The sequence below is a fragment of the Archocentrus centrarchus genome, chromosome 11, assembly GCF_007364275.1.
Source record: "Archocentrus centrarchus isolate MPI-CPG fArcCen1 chromosome 11, fArcCen1, whole genome shotgun sequence".
Classification (NCBI taxonomy): domain Eukaryota; kingdom Metazoa; phylum Chordata; class Actinopteri; order Cichliformes; family Cichlidae; genus Archocentrus; species Archocentrus centrarchus.
In genome coordinates, this window is record NC_044356.1 from 1,571,646 (window position 1) to 1,585,666 (window position 14,021).

Sequence of the window (14,021 nt, forward strand, 5' to 3'; positions counted from 1 at the left end):
GATGAGGGTGAACTTCAAGTGCTGTCTTTTCGTCTTCATTCTTGGCTCTAATATTAAAGGTAAGAACTTTGCACATTTACTAAAAACAAACTGTTTAATCTGCTCTCAATGGCATGTTTGAGTGTTTTCATAGAGTTCCGTGTTAAACTGTGAGCTCTTGGTTTGTTAAAGCCTGTATTGGTGATGTATGCTTTAGCACAGTTAATGTCCTCTCACTGCATCTGACAGTTAAATGTTCAGTGTCTCAATTAAGAGTTCTTTGTGTGTTTTTGCAGGTTTAATCTATGAAACTGTTCGGGAGAATCAGCCAGTTGTCCCGAGATGTCGTCGCTCTGTAAAGGGTGAAGTGACGTGGAGCAGAGAGAGTGCAGGAAGAAAAGTCACTATACTTACAGCTTATGGTTCCTGGCACATAAAACACAATGATCCATTTAGACGTTACACTACATTTGCAGACAGGTCATTGTACATTCAGAGAGCTGCTGTCTCAGACTCTGGAAGATACCTGTGCAATAATGAAGAAGCCGTGGAGCTGACAGTGATCACATCAGGTAACTTCTAACTTTATCATGTTTCCTTGTTGTGGATTGTTCAGGGGTAAGCCCAAATAAGAAAAATTAGAATAACTTTATTGATCCCAGAAGGAAATTCATATGTCTGACAGCTCATCTACTATTTGTGTGAGAATTGATAGTCTGATGGTTGTGGGTATCAGTGATTTTTCTGTATCTCTCTGTTGTAAAACGAGTCTTCCAGGACTGATATTTATTGTTCCATAAAGATGTTATAAAGTGGGTGATCAGAGTTGGTCAGGATGGCTTCTGTGATGATAACTGGTTACTCTCCAAGGGGTGATAAGACAGTAGCTCTGTAAGCTTCTTTGACAATGGGGTACAGCAGATCGAGGCTTTTATTTTCTCTGTCAGGACAGTCAACAAACTGTGTGAATCCAGTCAGGTGGGAGGGGAGAGAAAGATGACAGAAGTCTGCTGAAACTATGGAGAGGGCCTCTGGATGCTGAGTCTGTATCCTAGCAACAGTTTCATGGAGAACTTCACATGGAGCTTCGGCTGTTGCCTCAGGCGGAAAAATTATTGTTATGACATGACTGAATTCTCTTGGTACTTAATATGGTGGCATACCAACTGCCAATAATTCAATATCAGGACAACACATCCTCTCCCTGACAGTAAGCGCAGGATTGCACCATCTCTGGTTCACAAACAAAGCCAGACCTCCACCTTTTTTCGTGCCACTGGCTTCAGCATTTCTGTGTATGTATGAGGGTGAAACCAGGTAGATACACATTAGAGTCTGAGATGTTTGATTCAACCATGTTTCGGTAAAACACGAGACTGCACTCAGCCTGTACTTTGAGTCTTCACCGATATCTCAGTTCATCACTTTTGTTGGGCAGAGAGTTGGCGTTTCCCACAATGACTATTGGCAGAAATATCTCCACTTCTAAGCCTTCGCCTTTGCACCAGCAGACCAAACACTAAAACACCTCTTTGTCTCAGCTGGAATAGGGTGGTGTTTTCCAGATTTGTTCCATTTCAATAAAAAAAAAAGCGCTTCTCCCCACTGAAGAATCCATCAGTACTTTATGAAAACAACAAAAAAAAGAGAGAAAAATGCAACAAACATAAGGTTTGAGTAAAGATCAGATTATGTCGATCAATATTAAACAAAAGGAAACCGGAGTACCCGGAGGAAACCCACGCAAGCACGGGGAGAACATGCAAACTCCACACAGAGAGAGGGAGAGGCCTGGGCCAAGGTGGAATCGAACCCAGGCCTTCCAGATGGTATTCTAACTGTGAGGCAGCAGTGCTAACCACTGCGCCACCATCCTCCCACATTCCAAAAGACATGCACTTACTGGGGTTAGGTTAATTGGCTAATCTAAATTGCCCATAGGTGTGACTGAGTGCGTGAATGTGAGTGTGAAAGGTTGTCTGTCACTCCGTGTTGGCCCTGCAACAGGCTGGCGACCTGTTCAGGGTGTACCCCGCCTCTCGCCCTATGACAGCTGGGATAGGCTCCAGCCCCCCCGCGACCCTGAACATGATGTGCGGAAGCGAATGGATGGATGGATGGATGGATGAATATTAAACAAAAGAGTTAACTGTATTCAAGAAACAGATGAACCAGAGTTTTAACGGATACAGAGGATATAAAAATTAAAAACAAACCCCTTCAGTTGTGATGCTAGACATTTTTGTGGTGCATTAACACGATTCAGGTTGTGTCATCACTGTTATTGTCACCTTATTGTAATGCTGATTTCGTCCCATCCCATTTTCAAATAAGGTGAAAGTTTTGAAAAAAATAAATTCTTTATTTAATTTTTTACTTTAAACACAGAAAGGAAAAGGCCCCCCCAAATACCACCCCCACCCCCACCCCCAACCAAGCAAACAACAACACCACAAACAACAGCTGCAGTAGAAAGTCCAGGTATGACAACAAATAAGTGTTCACAGAGTGATCAGTGACTGTAGCTGGTGGTGGACGAGGGTCTGATTCTAGATGTTTCTTTGTCTTCCAGCTTCTGCTTCCCTGTGGCACATACCTGTCCGTACAGTGATTGGACTGCTCTGCTTAATCATCATGATCAGCATCACTGTTGTTACCTGGAGAAAAGGTGGATCACCTCAAAGAGCCACTGTGCACTCATCATGACTGTTTTCAGATATACCAGCTTTAGTGAAGATGTTTGTCTGGTTGAACATGTGCAGGTTTAGACTGATGGATTTCCCTGTAAACATAGCTTCTATTAACTGCATCCTAAATTCTTTAAAATCACAGCAAGCAGCAAGCCCCTTGGTTGCAAAGAGAAATATATCTCACAAATACTTCAGTAAACATTTTCTCTATGACTTTATGATCTCAGTTGCTAGTTTCAAGTCTTAAGCATTACGATATGTGTTAATTTTGTAAATAATCGTCCCATTTAGAGTAAAATAGATGATAAAGTGGGGTATGAGTAATCATTGTCCATAATCTCTATGTTTCTTTTGTCTATTGCAGCTCTACAGATACAGAAGCAAAGTGCAGCAGAAGCAGGAAATGATCTCTGATCCTCCATCACACAGAAACAAGAGCAGTAACAGCTGGACTGGGATCAGCATTCATCATCATCCAGTTACAGAGCAAACAGTCACGCAGCTGACCTTAACTGTGTTGTTCATGACTCATATTGTATATCTGCATCACGTGATTTATTTGATAAAGGCTTCTGTGTTACTTTGGGTGACTGTCAAATGCTGCTGTGTTGGGCTCATTAGTCTGACTGTTAAGTTTATTTTATCTTGTCCTGGATTTCAGTGAGTGTTGGTTCTGTGTCATCACAATAACAAGTCATAGCTTAATGTATGTGTAATGATTTGACTGCAACTACCAATTAAAAATATAGAATAGAATGCCTTTATTGTCATTATACAGGATGTACAATGAGATTGGATATATATATTATTGTGTACTAAAAGTGTGTCCATGAGTACAGATTTGTTTAATGTCTGTGTGTAGCCTGTATTTTGTGCACATTAAAGATCAGTCTCACGGTCCTTTGCTACGTCAGGTTTCTCCCTGAACATCATCTCCCATGCTTGCTTTTTGGCAACCTGTGAGGGATACACACATCCTTGGTACGCAGCTTTTTTTTTCTTTTTTGGGGATGATGTATTTCAGGGCACCAGGGGCACAGAGGCAGCCTGGGATGCCAGGGGCATGAGGACGGGGAATGCACAGCAACTAAGTCGAATCCAAGGTATCAGGGGCACCAAAGCAGCGTAGGATACCAGGGGCACCAAGGCAGCTTGGCATACCAGAGGCACAAAGGGTGGTTTGAATACAATGGGCACGAGGCTTGTGTTACTGCGGATTTGTTAAGCCAGTGATGGGGGGGCTTAAGTGTGGGTTCCCAGGACCTGCTGGAGCCAGAGGTCTGCCCCGGAACTCCGGGCTTCTGGCTGGGGGCTCCTGAGTGAGGCAGTGTCGGCCCCGGGTAAGTGAGTTGAGAGTGCCAAAACACCACCTCCGACATTATTAGCAGAGGTGATTTCTAGCTTGAATGCTATACTGGTCATACTCTGGTGTCAGGTGTCCGATTTATTATTTTTTTTTCCCCAGTTTATTTAAGTTTTAAAGTGAGGTACAAAATAGAGACAGCAGAACGATTAGCACAGTTAACAGTGTACCAGTTATTTACAATCAGAAGTGGGCTAGAAGACACCCAAATACCCAAATATGAGCACATACAGGAAAGAGATCAAATCAGAATAAAGTAGTAAGAACCATAATGTGATAACAGACAGATAAATCAGAAAATGAGTATAGTACCTGCATGTACACGCCCAAACAAACAAACACACACACACGATGAAACCAACAAGACAAAAAAACAGACAAAAAAAACCAAAGGGGCCAGGGCGGTGCATCCTATGAGTATGAAGGACTCATCCAATTCGACTCAGAAAAAAGAAGGTAATATATATAAAAAAGGAAAAGAGAAAATAAATAACTAAATATAAAAATCACCAGCAACTTTTTAATCCGGGGTCTCAGGAAAGTTCATTTTTCTGAGAGTTTTAATCAATGGATTCCACAATCCCAAAAATTTAGTAGTACAGCCTCTCAAAGTAAGACGAAGTTTTTCCAATTTAATGGAATATAGTGTGTCTCGGAGCCAATGGGCATGTGAAGAAGGTTGAGGGGATTTCCACCTCATTATAAACACTCTTCGTGCCAGGAAATTCAGGAAAGCTAAAGATTATTTTTGAAAGGAAGACAGGAGGGGCTGATAAGGTGCAACTCCAAACAAACCAGTCAAGGGGTTGGGATCTAATTCATTATCAAAAACATCTGAAAGAGTAGCAAAGACTTTGGACCAATAATTGGAAAGCTGGGGGCAGAGCCAAATAGTGTGGATCAGATTAGCTGAAGAAAACTGACATCTATCACAGACAGGTGAAACATTGGTATAAAACTTGGCCAGACGCGCTTTAGTATAATAAGTGCGGTGCACAAGTTTGCATTGAATTAGATTATGTCTGGCACAAATGGAGGACTTATGAACTAATGACAGGATTTGTTCCCAAAGGTCCTCTGAAATGGCCTGTCCAAGGTCCACCTCCCAAAGTGAACTAACAGAATTAGAGTTTGTGGACGGAGTAACATAATTTGATTGTAAATGAAGGAAATAGCCCCTTTCAGTTTGAGAGTTGGCTTTAAAAATATATCTATGGGTAAATCCCCAAGAGCATTGGGGAAAACTGAATAGGTAGCGCGGACAAAGCTACGTACCTGCAGGTATCTGAAAAACTGATGGTGCGGGAGACCAAATTTCTCACAAATTTGTTGGAACGAGGCAAACATGTTATCAATGTACAGGTCATGAAAGTTGAAATTCCCATTCTCCTCCATAACAGAAACATACTATCCGTAAGAGAAGGCACAAACGCATGTTTTGCAGCTATAGGAGAATGAACGGAGAAAGCTTGTAGGCCAAAGTGTCGTCTAAATTGCACCCACATCTTTAAGGATGCGTTGACTATTTTATTAGAGGTGTACGGTTTGGTTGAGGATTGTAATGGTGAATATAATGAGGCAGCCAGACATACAGGTTTTATGGAGTTGGCCTCCATGACAAGTCAAGCCGGTGGAGAAAAGTGATCTAATTGAAGCCAGTATCTAAAGAGTCTAATATTGGAAGCCCAATAATAATATCTGAAATTTGGCAAAGCCATCCCCCCAAGCATTTTGGGTCTTTGTAAAACTTGAGTGCGTATACGAGGGACCTTCCCACTCCAGAGGAATTTAATAATAATACTGTCTAGTTTGACAAAAAAAGACAGTGGAAGAAAAATAGGAATGCACTGAAATAGATAGGAGAAACGTGGCAGGATGTTCATTTTAATTGAATTAATTCGAGCAACCAAAGAGAGGCCAAGCACCGTCCAGCGATTAAAGTCTTCCTCAACACGCACCAATAAGGGAGAAAAGTTAGCTTTGAAAAGATCCTTGTATTCCAGTGTAATCTGAATTCCTAAGTACCGTAGGTAAAGCTCTGATCTGTGACCTTAAATGGTAATGTATGCAATGGGTAATTCTTAGCTAAAGCATTGACTGGGAACAATTCACTTTTGGTAAGGTTTAATTTATAGCCTGATAGCTGGCCAAACGTACTAAGTGTGGTGAGAGCAGCAAGGATAGAAGTGTTCAAGTTAGAAATGTACAAGAGTAAATCATCTGCGTACAAGGAAACTTTGGTTTCTATATCATTCCTCTTAATACCTCTAATATCTGGATTCGATCTGAGCGCAATTGCAAGGGGTTCAATTGCCAAAGCAAACAGTAAAGGACTCAGTGGGCAGCCCTGGCGTGTTGAGCGACTGAGACGGAAGTAGTCAGATTGAATGTTAATTGTCCTAATTGAGGCATAGGGATCAGAATAGAGCAACCTAATCCACGACAGGAAGTTTTCCCCAAAACCAAATTTCTTAATTGAATAGAATAAGTATGGCCACTCAACTCTGTCAAAGGCCTTTTCGGCATCCAAAGAGATCACAACTTCTTGAGTGTTGACAGAGGATGGACTATATACTACATTGAAAAGACGCCTTATGTTGGAAAAGGAATGTCTATCTTGTACAAAGCCAGTCTGATCAGTCCCAACCACATTGGGAAGCACGGTCTCTAGCAGTAATGCTATTGTTTTGGTCTAGCAATTTAAAGTCAACATTAAGCAGACTTATCGGACGATAAGAAGAACAAAGTTGTGGATCTTTGCCTTTTTTAGCAAGTAAAGTAATAACTGCCTGATTAAGGGTTTGAGGTAGGCATCCAGAGGTCAAAGACTCATTATAGACCTTTCGGATTAGTGGGGAAAGCTTGTCCCAGAATATTCTATAAAATTCACAGGGGTATCCATCAGGGCCTGGGCATTTGCCCCCCTGCAGGGACTTGACTATCTCACTGAGTTCTGAAATGACAATGGGCCTCTCAAGGTTATCAGCTACATCCTGACTGATGGTAGGAATCTCCAAATCACTGAAAAAAATCATCAAAGTCGGCTATAGAAGGTGCACATTCCAAGGAGTATAATGACATGTAAAAGTCCTTGAAGGTCATATTAATCTCAACAGGATTGGTTGTGACAATCCTGTTGTCTCTATCTGTCTCTATTTTTAAGATTAGGCTTAAAACTTTCCTTTATGATAAAGCTTATAGTTAGGGCTGGATCAGGTGACCCTGAACCATCCCTTAGTTATGCTGCTATAGGCCTAGGCTGCTGGGGGGTTCACATAATGCACTGTTTCTCATTCACCTTATTTACTTTGTTTATACTCCACTCTGCATTTAATCATTAATTGATATTAATCTCTGGCTCTCTTCCACAGCATGTCTTTCTCTCCCCTCAGCCCAACCGGTCGCGGCAGATGACTGCCCCTCCCTGAGCCTGGTTCTGCTGGAGGTTTCTTCCTGTTAAAAGGGAGTTTTTCCTTTCCACTGTCGCCAAGTGCTTGCTCATAGGGGGTCGTTTTGACTGTTGGGTTTTCTCTGTATTATTGTAGGGTCTTTACCCACAATACAAAGCGCCTTGAGGCGACAGTTTGTTGTGATTTGGCGCTATATAAATAAAATTGAATTGAATTGAATTGAATTGAATTGAATTGAATTGAATTGACACCATGGCTAGTTTGGATTTGGGAGATGTAACGAGAGGCTGATGTCCGTCGAATCTGATGGGCCAGTAGTAGCTCAGTAGTATGTTGTATCATAAGCACATCAAACTCAGCTTGCAACATAAGGCGATCCTTATACATGTATAGAGTGGGAGAAGGTAATATTGCATATAAACTGTCAATTTGAGAAATGCGACGTGTTAAGGTGTCAAGTTTTTCTTTTCTTAATTTGTTTTCATAATTTAAGGAGGAAATAATTTCCCCTCTAATATAGGCCTTAAGCGTCTCCCACAATAATGAAGCCGATACTTCAGGTCCTCTATTATTCGCTATAAAAAAATCTATTTGTTGTGCAACGAAAACAATACATTTTTCATTTGATAACAGATGGGTGCTCAGCCTCAACAATGGCCGCCCAGTAGGGTATGTGTCAAATCTTATAGAAACTGGGGCGTGATCTGATAAAACAATAGCACCATATTTACACCTACTGAGAGACGACAGTTATCTGTTATCAATCAGGAAGAAATCAATACGCGTAAAGGTGTGGTGGACTGGGGAGAAAAAGGAGTATACCTTCTGGGAAGGGTGGAGAAAACGCCAGGAATCATGACACTAAATTCAGCCATAAAAGAACTGATGATCTTAGATGAGCGTGAGGGTGTGGGTATGTTTGTAGAGGAGTGATCCAGTTGCGGATCAAGCCAGCAGTTAAAATCTCCACCCAATATTAGATGGTATATGGACGGATCAGGGAGTAACTGGAAAATACACTTAAAAAAAAGTTCATCGTCACAGTTGGGAGCATAGATATTGGCCAACGCCACAGAAATATTGCAAATGGTACCAGTAATAATTACATATCTACCAGAAGAGTCAGAAATAGTTTGAGAGTGCACATAAGGGATCGATTTACTAATAAGAATGGCCACTCCTCTGGATTTGCTGTTAAATGAGGAGTGATGAACCTGACTGACCCAGCTGCGCTTTAGTTTCACATGATTTACATTCTTCAGGTGTGTCTCTTGTAAAAAAGCTACATGCACACCCAATCATTGCATGTGGTGTAGGACCTTACTATGCTTTATGGGATTGTTGAGCCCCTTGCAGTTAAAGCTGGTGAAACAGATCTCTTGTCCTACCGCTGTAGGTGGAGTCGAGCGCGGAACAACCATAGGACAGAGTGAAATGAGAAATGTAAACAAAAATCACCCTGGCAAGGTGAAAAAAAAAAATATACAGAGACAAAAAGACAAAGACAGCAAACCAACACATACACACATGTATCATAACCCCCTCTGAGAACCAACCCATTCGCAGAAGCATCCCCCCAAATGGGATGCACGAAACCCAATCAGCAAAACCAAAACACAAAATCCAGCCTATCTGAGGCTAAAAGAGTAGTCTTAACTACTGACTTATTCTCCTGGGAATATGATATATATAAAACAATATATCAAGAAAAAAAATACAAAATTGCACCACCTACAGAACAAGAAGTTTGTAGGAACATGAAGGAAGAAACAAAAAGTATATATATATATTTTTTTATAAGGAGTAAGTAAATAAATAAATATGCAAACAAATCAAAAGTGAACAAACAAATTGCTAAAGAGACCGAACTGTAGGTATAAATATAGGGGAAAAGAGCTCACGTAAAGAACGTCTGCATATCAAATATAAGCACCTTAAAACAGGAAAGAACTAGTCTACAGTAAGGCACATAAAAGCCATCTGGCTAGTATCATCAAAATTACAAGTTCCAGGTAAAGGACCACAATTGGAAACGTGACCACTGTATATCAGCAGATTTCTCAGAAGGCACTATCAGGAGTAGTACATTAAGTACTGCATATTAATTATATAATAGTACCCAAACAAAATACTGTTCAGTCGTTGTGTGGGCGGCAGCACCTCTCAAGTCAAACAGTGGCTGGGTCAACCCCATTTTTTAAGTTTTTCTCTACAAAGTCTGTGAAAAGAACAGGGTCTTCAAATTTGCGGACTTGTCCGTCAGGAAGAGTGATCTGTAGCGTCGCAGAGAAGAGAAGACCAAGCTTAACCCCAGGGCAGGAATGGAGTTCCTTCTTCACTTTCACAAAAGATGCACGTTTTTTGGCCACTGAGGTTGTGTAATCAGGAAAGATGAACACACGTTTTCACTCGTAGAGCAAATAAGATGACTCACGAGCCTTTCGCAGAATCTCGTTCCGCACTTGGAACAGGTTGACACGGGCAACAAACGGGTCCCCCTCCGCCGGCCTGGCCCGAAATGTACAATGTGCCCGGTCTAGGACAGGCTTAGCATCAAGGCCAAGCAAGTCCTGAAGCAGAACAGACACAAACTCAGTCAGCTGATGTCCCTCCGATCCCTCAGGCAACCCCACAAGACGGATATTATTTAGTCTGGAGCGACCCTCCAAGTCTTCACATTTTCTGGATCACGTGCCCACTTGTTGAGTTAATGAGTTAACTGAGGCTTCCAGGGCAGATAGCCTCCCATCCCGATCGCTGGCAGCGCGCTCCAAATCGTGAATAGCAGTCCCAAACGAAGTGATTTTAGCCTCTAGTGGTGCCACGGCCGCTGCAATCTCCTTCTTAACCACGTTCGAAACAATGTTCTCAAACCTGTTGATGAGCTCAGTACGTGAATCGTCTAGTATCTGCTGCATCTTAGTTAGCAAAATGCTGTTAACATCTAGTTCAGCAGGAGCCTCGTGGTCAACTTTGCTGTGAGTAGCCTTGTTAGGGTCATTTTTCCCCATGTTTAGTACCAGTACTTGTAAGTTACACAACAGTCCTGAAGCTACATTCACTGGTAGACCCTACAGATTCAAAAGAATATATTCAGTGGCGCAAAAATATACAATAAAAGACATATCCCCTCGGAGCTGCAGCAAAACACATCCTACATAGTCGGTGCTCAGCAGCGCCCCGAGGTGTCCAACTTAGAGTGCTCGTGAGGCAAGGAGAGGAGGCTGGGAACCTTCCCTGTACACCTCCGGCTCTACTTCCAGCCTCCACCACACACTCGACGCTCCGCTCCACATCTCGCTTTGTCTGGCGGGTACTCATGCCAGCCGTGCTTCTCTGATTGACCAGCAAATGTGGCCCGCCATTGGAGGGCAGCCGCCGAAGCCCCGGTCGTAGTGCCGGTCGCTCTCGGGCAGTGGGTTCCTCTGGTCCGCAGGCTCGCCTCCAGCCCCACCTCCTCTTCCCCTCAGTCCGGGGGAAATAACGCTGCACTCTGTCTCTATGCAGCTGCTGCCGCTACGTTATCCACCACGAGAGACGAAGTGGAGCGACTCCTCGGCAGCAAGACCGAGGCGCCCCATCTGATCCAGCTGTCCTACGACGGATCCCCCCACTGCCACAAAGGCAGTGTAGCATTCCAGGGACATGAATGCAGCCGAGGATACCAGAGGCACAAGGGTAGCGCAGCATACCACTGGCACAAGAGCAGTTTGGGATACCAGGGGAGCAAAGGCAGCATAGCATACTAGGGGCACAAAAGCAGCGCAATATACCAGGGGCATGAAATCAGCCTGAGCTACCAGGGGCACAAAGGCAGCACAGTATACCAGGGGCACGAAGGCAGCGCAGCATATCAGAGGCACAAAGGCAGCTTAGCATACCAGGTGCAAAAAGACAGACTGGGCTACCAGACGCCAAAAAGCACGGCATCATACCAGAGGCACTAAGGCAACGCAGCAAACCAGGGGCACAAAGTCAGTGCAGCATACCAGGGGCACAAAGCAGCTTAGCACACCAGGGGTATGAAGACAGCCTGGGATACCAGGGGCACAAGTGCAGCAGAGCATACCAGAGGCACAAAAGCAGCTTAGCACACCAGGGGTACGAAGACAGTGCAGGATACCAGGGCCACAAAGGCAGTGCAGGATACCAGGGCCACAAAGGCAGTGCAGGATACCAGGGGCACAAAGGCAGCGCAGGGTACCAGGGGTACTAAGAGATCCTGGGATACCAGGGGCACAAGGGTAGCGCAGCATACCACGGGCACAAGATTAGTTTGGGATACCAGGGGAGTGAAGGCAGCATAGCATACCAGGGGCACAAAAGCAGCGCAGTATACCAGGGGCATGAAGTCAGCCTGAGCTACCAGGGGCACAAAGGCAGCGCAGTATACCAGGGGAACGAAGACAGCGCAGCATACCAGAGGCACAAAGGCAGCTTAGCACACCAGGGGCAAAAAGCCAGACTGGGCTACCAGACGCCAAAAGGCACAGCACCATAGCAGGGGCACAAAGGCAATGCAGCAAACCAGGGGCACAAAGGCAACGCAGTAAACCAGGGGCACAAAGTCAGTGCAGCATACCAGGGGCACAAAGCAGCTTAGCACACCAGGGGTATGAAGACAGCCTGGGATACCAGGGGCACAAAGACAGCGCAGCATACCAGGGGCACAAGTGCGGTGCAGCATACCAGGGACACAAAAGCAGCTTAGCACACCAGGGGTACAAAGACAGCTTTCGATACCAGGGGCACAAAGACAGCGCAGCATACCAGGGGCACGAGGGCAGCGCAGCATACCTAGGATACCAGGAAAGGGCAGCGTAACAGGGCAACCAAGTCAGCGCAGCATACCATGGGCATGAAGGCGCACTGGGATACCAGGGGCACAAAGGAAGCGCAGTATACCAGGGGCACAAAGGCAGCTTAGCATACCAGGGGCACGACGGCAGCGCGGCAGACTAAGGACATTAATTCAGCCTGGGTTACCAGGGGCACAAAGGCAGCGCAGCACACCAAGGACATTAACTCAGCCTGGGTTACCAGGGGCACAAAGGCAGCGCAAGATACCAAGGACATTAAGTCAGCCTGGGTTACCAGGGGCACAAAGGCAGCGCAGGATACCAGGGCTGCAAGGGCATGAAGAGAACCTGGGATACCAGGGGCACCAAGACAGCGCAGCATAACAGGGGCATGAATTCGGCCTGGGCTACCAGGGGCACAAAGTCAGTGCAGCATACCAGGGGCACAAAGCAGCTTAGCACACCAGGGGTATGAAGACAGCCTGGGATACCAGGGGCACAAAGACAGCGCAGCATACCAGGGGCACAGGTGCAGCACAGCATACCAGGGGCACAAAAGCAGCTTAGCACACCAGGGGTACGAAGACAGCGCAGCATACCAGGGGCATGAATTCAGCCTGGGCTACCAGGGGCACAAAGGCAGTGCAGCATACCAGAGGCACAAAGGCAGCTTAGCACACCAGAGGTACGAAGAATGCCTGGGATACCAGGGGAACAAAGGATGCGAAGCATACCAGAGGCACTAGGGTAGCGCAGCATACCATGGGCACAAGAGCAGTTTGGGATACCAGGGGAGTGAAGGCAGCATAGCATACCAGGAGCACAAAAGCAGCGCAGTATACCAGGGGCATGAAGTCAGCCTGAGCTACCAGGGGCACAAAGGCAGTGCAGTATACCAGAGGCACAAAGGCAGCTTAGCATAACGGGGGAAAAAAGACAGACTGGGCTACCATACGCCAAAAGGGGTTCCTGTCCATTTTCCCACTTTCCCACACAGTGTCTGATACAATGTTTGGAGCAGGTGCCTCTCCCAACCGGGTCGGGGAAGCGGGCCTGGGGTCGGGAGAGTGAGAAGGATGCTTCCCTGAGTCCCATTTCCCGGTGTAAATGACCGCGATGTAAAAATGCCCTCATCCCGGTTCTGGAGGAACTCTGGGCTCCAGGGCGGTATGCTGAAAATTACAGCCGGCCGCGGCTCACCAAATATCGGATACAGTGTGTGGAGCAGGTGCCTCTCCCTCCCGCGGAGGTCGGGGAAGCGGGCCTGGGGTCGGGAGAATGAGCAGGCTGCTTCCCTGGGTCCCATTTCCCGGTAAAAATGCCCCCATCCCAGGGCTGGAGGAGCTCTGGGCTCCAAGGCGGTGTGCTGAAAATTACAATTGGCCGTGGCTCACCATCCATCGGACACAGTGTGTGTCTGTACCGTGCCCTCGAGACAAGTGCCAGTTCTTCAGGGACCCTCCCTGAAGAACTCGAAAAATTGTCAAAGTGTTTCAAAGAGGAGATGAGTCCGTCTTCAGGGCAGGTCCCTGAAGAAACACATTTCCCATTTTCTCTCCTTGGGCTCCTTTTTGCGGGGTAGGCCAAAACACCACCTCCGACATTATTAGCAGAGGTGATTTCTAGCTTAAATGCTATATTGGTCATACTCTGGTGTCAGGTGTCTGATTTAGAGTGCTCGTGCGGCGGGGAGAGGAGGCTGGGAACATTCCCCATACACCTCCGGCTCTACTTCCAGCCTCCACCTCGCACTCGGCGCTCCGCTCCACACCTCGCTTTG

The 14,021-nt window shown here is 45.5% G+C and overlaps 1 long non-coding RNA gene across 1 annotated transcript; it reads left to right on the top strand.

Annotated features, from left to right (window-relative positions):
* The first annotated feature begins 2,399 nt into the window (after nt 1–2,399).
* On the top strand, nt 2,400–3,530 carry LOC115788711 (uncharacterized). The gene is made up of 3 exons (XR_004020615.1): nt 2,400–2,460; nt 2,552–2,647; nt 3,034–3,530. It is a non-coding gene; the product is annotated as an uncharacterized LOC115788711 (long non-coding RNA).
* Nucleotides 3,531–14,021: the final 10,491 nt, after the last annotated feature.